The 6,085-nt window shown below is 44.7% G+C and overlaps 1 long non-coding RNA gene across 2 annotated transcripts in view; it reads left to right on the top strand.

Moving 5' to 3' along the window:
* The first annotated feature begins 2,194 nt into the window (after positions 1-2,194).
* LOC140916513 (uncharacterized) overlaps positions 2,195-6,085 on the top strand; it is a 50,806-nt gene continuing 46,915 nt past the window's right edge. For both annotated transcript variants that reach the window (XR_012160536.2, XR_012160535.2), the window contains exon 1: positions 2,195-2,500. This is a non-coding gene — a long non-coding RNA (uncharacterized LOC140916513). The remainder of the gene's footprint in view (positions 2,501-6,085) is intronic.

The raw sequence follows: 6,085 nt of genomic DNA, 5'->3' as shown, positions 1-6,085 counted from the left end.
TAGAAACATGGGGTTCTCTCATGTTATTGCCTAGCACATGGGTCATGAAATAGCACCGATCATGGGGTGGTCCAAAATAAGAGATAACATGTTGGTCTCTGGATCCTTCAATGAGTATATAACACTGCTTCTCCTTGAGATATATATATATATATATATATATATATATATATATATATATATATATATATATATATAGTTGTGATTCATAATATATATATTATACATACTATATATATATAGTTGTGATTCATAACTTAGCATGATGGATGGAAGAAAGAATGGCTGATAGTGGCCCTAAAGAACAAATTGAACTTTCTAGTCCTAATGCCTATGAGAATGGCTACTTTCACGTGTACAACCCTGAGGAATGAAGCATGAATTAGTTTAACTGACAACCAGTTTGCCTAACTGTTCTGTTTCCCTTTCTGCTAGGTTGATGGTTTTTTTAGTTTATCTTTTCCCCAGAACAAATTGTGGTAAGGGTGACAAATGGTTTAAATACAGGAGGATTATCTTAATGATACTGCTAAAATACTACCAAATCATAGTTTCAGCCTCCCTTACCAAATAAAAGGAATAAGCTATGTTTAGCCTACATTAAAATCCATGACATGAAAATATGGTCAGGAAAGCATCAACAGTAAGCAGTGTGTCCCCAAACAAGCCCCAATCAAAATGCAGCCACTGCCCCAAAAGATGGTAATACTATATGACTATTGTCATGTGTGATACCGAAATATGCTGTGTTTCCCATCAGCACATCTTATGGTGCTATTTCCTATTCCTCTCTCCGAAAGCATACCTTCAAACACTTTCCAGAGCCCTGAGGATTCTGAACCTGTTTTTCCATTTACTACTCAAAGCTTAGGTCAAGTCAATCCACTTCTGAGCTAAGAAAACCTTATTACAGCTCTTGCAGGAACCCATAAACACTGCTCCTAAGTCAGCCAGCAGGGCCATTAAATATCAAAGTATTTTCTTCTATGTAAGTTTGAGAGGGCTGCCTCTCCACAATATGCTCAGCACTTGCTCCTCCAGGGAAAAAAATTAAAATGCTACCTTTTTTGTAAAATGATTTATTAAATGTGGAGGTTAGAACCTTTGCCACTGGTGTATACGCTGTGGGCCAGATCCTCCCCGGTGTAGACTGGCATAGCTCCACTGGCTTCACTGATTTACATGAGCTGAGGATACATACAGTTTCAGAAGACATGGGCCAAAATTTTCATAAGTGACTAGAGATTTTAGGTGCCCAGCTTGAACTACCTTAAAAAGTCCAGATTTTCATAGGGTGCTGCTCAGTCCCTTCTGAAAATTAGGCACCATTAAGGTAGTTCAAGTTGGGCACCCCCAAAATTGAGACCCCCAAAATCACTAGCCACTTTTGAAAAATCTTTAAACTTAGACCCTACATGAAATCAACCTATTTATGTTGATAAACACTGTGATTATGCATATCACTTAACTCTGTGTGATCCACCATGCAGTCTGAATCTATTTCCTGGGTGGAGAATGGGAGTAAAAAACATCAGAATAGTTCACAGATGCACTTTTTTTGCCCTGGAAAGGATATCCCCTGCAAATCATTGTCATTACTGAAGAAATTGTGGCTTTATCCTCCAAGTAAATACTCCTTTAGTCTAAAGTTTCATGCTGGATCTGAGCTGATTCTTGAACTTGGTAGAAAAGAAAATCCATGCCACAGACTAGTTTGTGAGGTATTGATCTCTAAGTGAGAGGAGAGGGGTTCAGCATCTAAAGTTCTGCGAGACCAGGGCTGTCCTTAGGCATACGCAGCTGCATAGGGCACCAGAAACTTTGGGGCACCACCAGGACCAGGGACGGCCTTTTTGGGGTGGGTGGCCGGGGCGGGTACACAGGGCAGCCCGCCAAAGAGGGTGCCGTGTGCTGGCCCGGCCCGATGCTCCATGCACGCTGCAGCCAAACGGCCCCAGCGCTGGTTCCTCTCTGGCCAATCCCCTCCCCCCGGCTGCTCTTGACCAGCGGGTCCAGGGCTGCCTTCTCCCTCCCTCCCTCCTTTCCCCTGCCCACTTGCTCCTCTCGGCCAGCCGGCCGCCAGCTGAGGGCTCCTGCCAGTGATGGGGGCGGAGAGGAGCTCTCAGCCTCTGAGGCTTTGCTCCGCCCCCACCTCGTCTCGCCAGAGGCTGGTACCACTTGCTGGTGTGAGCGGGGGGAGGCTCGGCGGCAGGCCCGGGGGTTTCTGGTTACTGCGCTGCCATGCACTGCGGGCAGCTGGGCTCCCCTGTGGCATGGCCCCTGCCTCCTCCCTGCACTCTCGGGCCACTGCCAGACCTGGGGCAGCACTGGTGGGAGGGAGATGTGCGTGCAGCTCCCGCACCCCATCCCGTGCGCCTGCTCCAGCCCCACCACTATTCGAATGTGGAAGCCGGGGAGCATGGGGTTCCCGGACCATGCAGGAGGCAGCACCAGCATCCAGTGGAAGGACACCTCAACCAGGGGGTGCTCCTTGTTCCAGGTAAGCCCCCTTGGCCCAGGCCCCATGGAGCAACTGGAGACCCAGTTCCCCCTTCCCCATCCCTCCACCAGCACCCCTGGGGGAGACTCAGTTCCCCCTACCCCATCCCCCCACCAGCAGGGCGGCTCAGTATCCATTGCTGCCTCATCCATCCCTCCACCCCCCGCCCTCAAGGCTGTGAGCCCGGGTTGCGGCAGCATCTGCTCCATACGAAGCTCAGTGTGGGTCAGCAATGGTGGGGGGAGGGGCATAGTCCATCAGCATTATAGTGGGCTTAATTTGTTTAGACTGGTTTTAATAAAGTGCATATGGTAAGTTTTCCAATGCTGTAAGCCTACGTTTGGGTTGCTAAGAGCAAGTCGGGCATAGGGGCACCAGTTGAATAATACTGAGTAGGGCCCCATAAATCCTAAGGATGTGTGAGACTACCAATACATGTAAATATAAAAAAGTATTCCGTTTCTTATGTGTGCTTCAGCAGATTCCTTCAAGGTTAGTGTATTGCCTGGCAGTCCACTTGATTATTTTTCTATGTATACATCATCAGTTTGGCATCTAGTGCCTTCAGGTCTAAAGAAGAGATGGAGTGTGAATAAACTAACTTTTGCTTACATGTGAAGCATAAATAAGTGAGTGTGTGAGAAAACAATGCTTCTGTTTCACTGAAAATATACCATAATATATTCCCTCTTCTTCAAGATTGTTTGGACCATAATGGAATGCTGGAAAATATATACAAATATTTTACACCTCCGCACACCCCTATTGGAAAACTGCTAAGCAAGCTTTGAGATTTTCCTGTAGTAATTATTGCCACCTATGTCTGGCCAAATAAATTTGTCATAAAAAGAGGTAAAACAAACAGTTTTGTAAATAAACCTAGCTCATTGATGGGAGCTATAGTGAAAAATGCACATTACTAAAATGGAGCTAACAATTCAAAACCCATCCATTCAGGATACACAGCCTCTCTAGGATGGAGACATTTCTTTCTTTCTTTCTTTCTTTCTTTCTTTCTTTCTTTCTTTCTTTCTTTCTTTCTTTCTTTCTTTCTTCATCCATAAATGTCAATGGTACTGAGTTTTTATCTAGAGCCATTCATTAGCAAAATATCCGAGATCTAAAACATTAACAAATATTAAGCCTCTGCAACACTGCTTTATAAAGTGAAGTATTACACCCATTTTAGTAAATGAGTAAACTGAGACATATGTTAAGAGACCCGTCTAAGCTCAGACAAATTCGAGTGGCAAAACTGGGAAAAGAACATACAAAGTCCTGATTTCCAGGCTCCAAGTTGAGTAGCATGGTTGTAATTAAGGCTATAAGGAGACTCACTCAGTTTTTCACTAAAATGTATTTTAAAATCCCCTTTTCACATTGTTTGGACTCATGAGGAAGTCCATGTAATGTAGTAAGTAGAGAATAAATCAAATAACCCATTTTGAATAAGGTGTACCATATGTTGTGATAGACATATATAGGATCCAGTGCACTAAATGACCTAACAACCACTATGTAGGGAAAGCCAGAAAATTACTATGCTCTCAAATGAACTCAAACCAGAAAATGATAACACAAAAACACCATATCACACATGGGCGAAAGCTTTTCACAAAACAATCACTCCATATCTGACCTCTCAGTCCTCAGTCAAAAGAAACCTGCTCAACACCTTCAGAAGATAAGCATGCGAGCTTAAATGCGAAGACAAGCATGCGAGCTTAAAGCAGGAGTTGGAAGTCGGGCCAAGTCAGGTACCAGAAGGTCAGAGTCCAAGACACGCCAGTGGGCAGACTGAGAATCAGGTGTCAGGAGACAGGAAGTGTCAGGTTACCAAGAGATTGGGATCAAGTGCCAGGTTACAGACAGCAATTGAATAGCAATGTTGAGGAAAAAGCAGGGTTAGAAGCTGGAGTCTAGGGTCTATCGCAAGCAGGATCTGGAGCAGAGATGGACAGGCAGTCTGTGCTGTTGCTCAGACTGCTCCCCTTTGTGGCTTCCTTGTTTAAGTATTGGTACTAGCCAATCAGTGGGCTGTAAGGACCTGCCACTCAGGTCCTGCTGACCAGTACTTCCTGCCAAGCCCAGTCTCAAAGGATCATCCCGTGGGAGCCCAGCCTAAATCTCCCATGATGATGCACTGATATCAGAAGCTCAGAATCCCTATGGTTCCAGCCCTGCAGGTTTTTACAGTGGCTTATTACATCATCTATAATCCCCTAGCAACCCCACTTCCAAGCTGCCTTTTTTTTTCTTCTCCCTTCCTTCCAGCCCCATGACTAGAGGGGTGTTAACAGGCCACTTAACCTGGAATGATCCCCTGAAATGTGTGTTAACTACTTATGTTAAAAAATCTGTTCCAACTTGTACTACTCCACATGTCACAGATAACTACATCTCCCAGACTTGAAGAAGAGCTCTGTGTAAACTCGAAAACTTGTCTCTCTCACCAACAGAAGTGAGAGACAAGACAATCCTACATGCAGTTGACATATTAAATTGTTCCCCTTGTGCTTCACAAATCTTGATTCAGCACCCCTTATTAATCTAAAACTAGTGTACATAGCCGGAGACACAAAAGGTATAGCCATGAAGTATCTTTTCTGCAGTTACAGTTTCATGCAACTTAGACTTTTTCTGAGTCACTCCATAAATCAAGTGGATGTGGACAGTTACTGAAGACCTATCTACCTAATATGTTCAACTCTAAAGATTAGAAGATAAATACTTGTGCTCTCAGCTTCTGCAAACAGTCAAGAAATACATTAATGGTCTTATGAAATTCCCATTGCAATCAATAGGATTCTTTCTATTGACTTTAGAAAGAATCATAGAATCATAGAAGATTAGGGTTGAAAGAGACCTCAAGAGGTCATCTAGTCCAACCCCACTGCTCAAAGCAGGACCAACCCCAACTAAATCATCCCAGCCAGGGCTTTGTCAAGCCTGACCTTAAAAACTTCTAAGGAAGGAGATTCGACCACCTCCCTAGGTAAAGCATTCCAGTGCTTCACCACCCTCCTAATGAAATAGTTTTTCCTAATATCCAAACTAAACCTCCCCAACTGCAACTTGAGACCATTGCTCCTTGTTCTGTCATCTGCCACCACTGAGAACAACCTAGCTCCATCCTCTTTGGAACCCCCCTTCAGATAGTTGAAGGCTGCTATCAAATCCCCCCTCACTCTTCTCTTCTTCAGACTAAATAGGCCCAGTTCCCGTAGCCTCTCCTCATAAATCATGTGCCCCAGCCCCCTAATCATTTTCATTGCCCTCCGCTGGACTCTACAATTTGTCCACATCCTCTGTAGTGGGGGGCCCAAAACTGGATGCAATACTCCAGATGTGACCTCACGAGTGCCGAATAGAGGGAAATAATCACTTCCCTCGATCCGCTGGCAATACTCCTACTAATGCAGCCCAATATGCCGTTAGCCTTCTTGGCAACAAGGGCACACTGTCGACTCATATCTAGCTTCTCATCCACTGTAACCCCCAGATCCTTTTCTGGGGAACTGCCACTTAGCCAGTTGGTCCCTAGCCTGTAGCAGTGCATGGGATTCTTCCATCCTATGTGCAGGC

This window comes from Lepidochelys kempii, chromosome 8, assembly GCF_965140285.1.
Source record: "Lepidochelys kempii isolate rLepKem1 chromosome 8, rLepKem1.hap1, whole genome shotgun sequence".
NCBI classification, from domain to species: domain Eukaryota; kingdom Metazoa; phylum Chordata; order Testudines; family Cheloniidae; genus Lepidochelys; species Lepidochelys kempii.
Note: the sequence above shows the minus strand (reverse complement) of the source record. Positions and strands in the feature narration are given on the sequence as shown.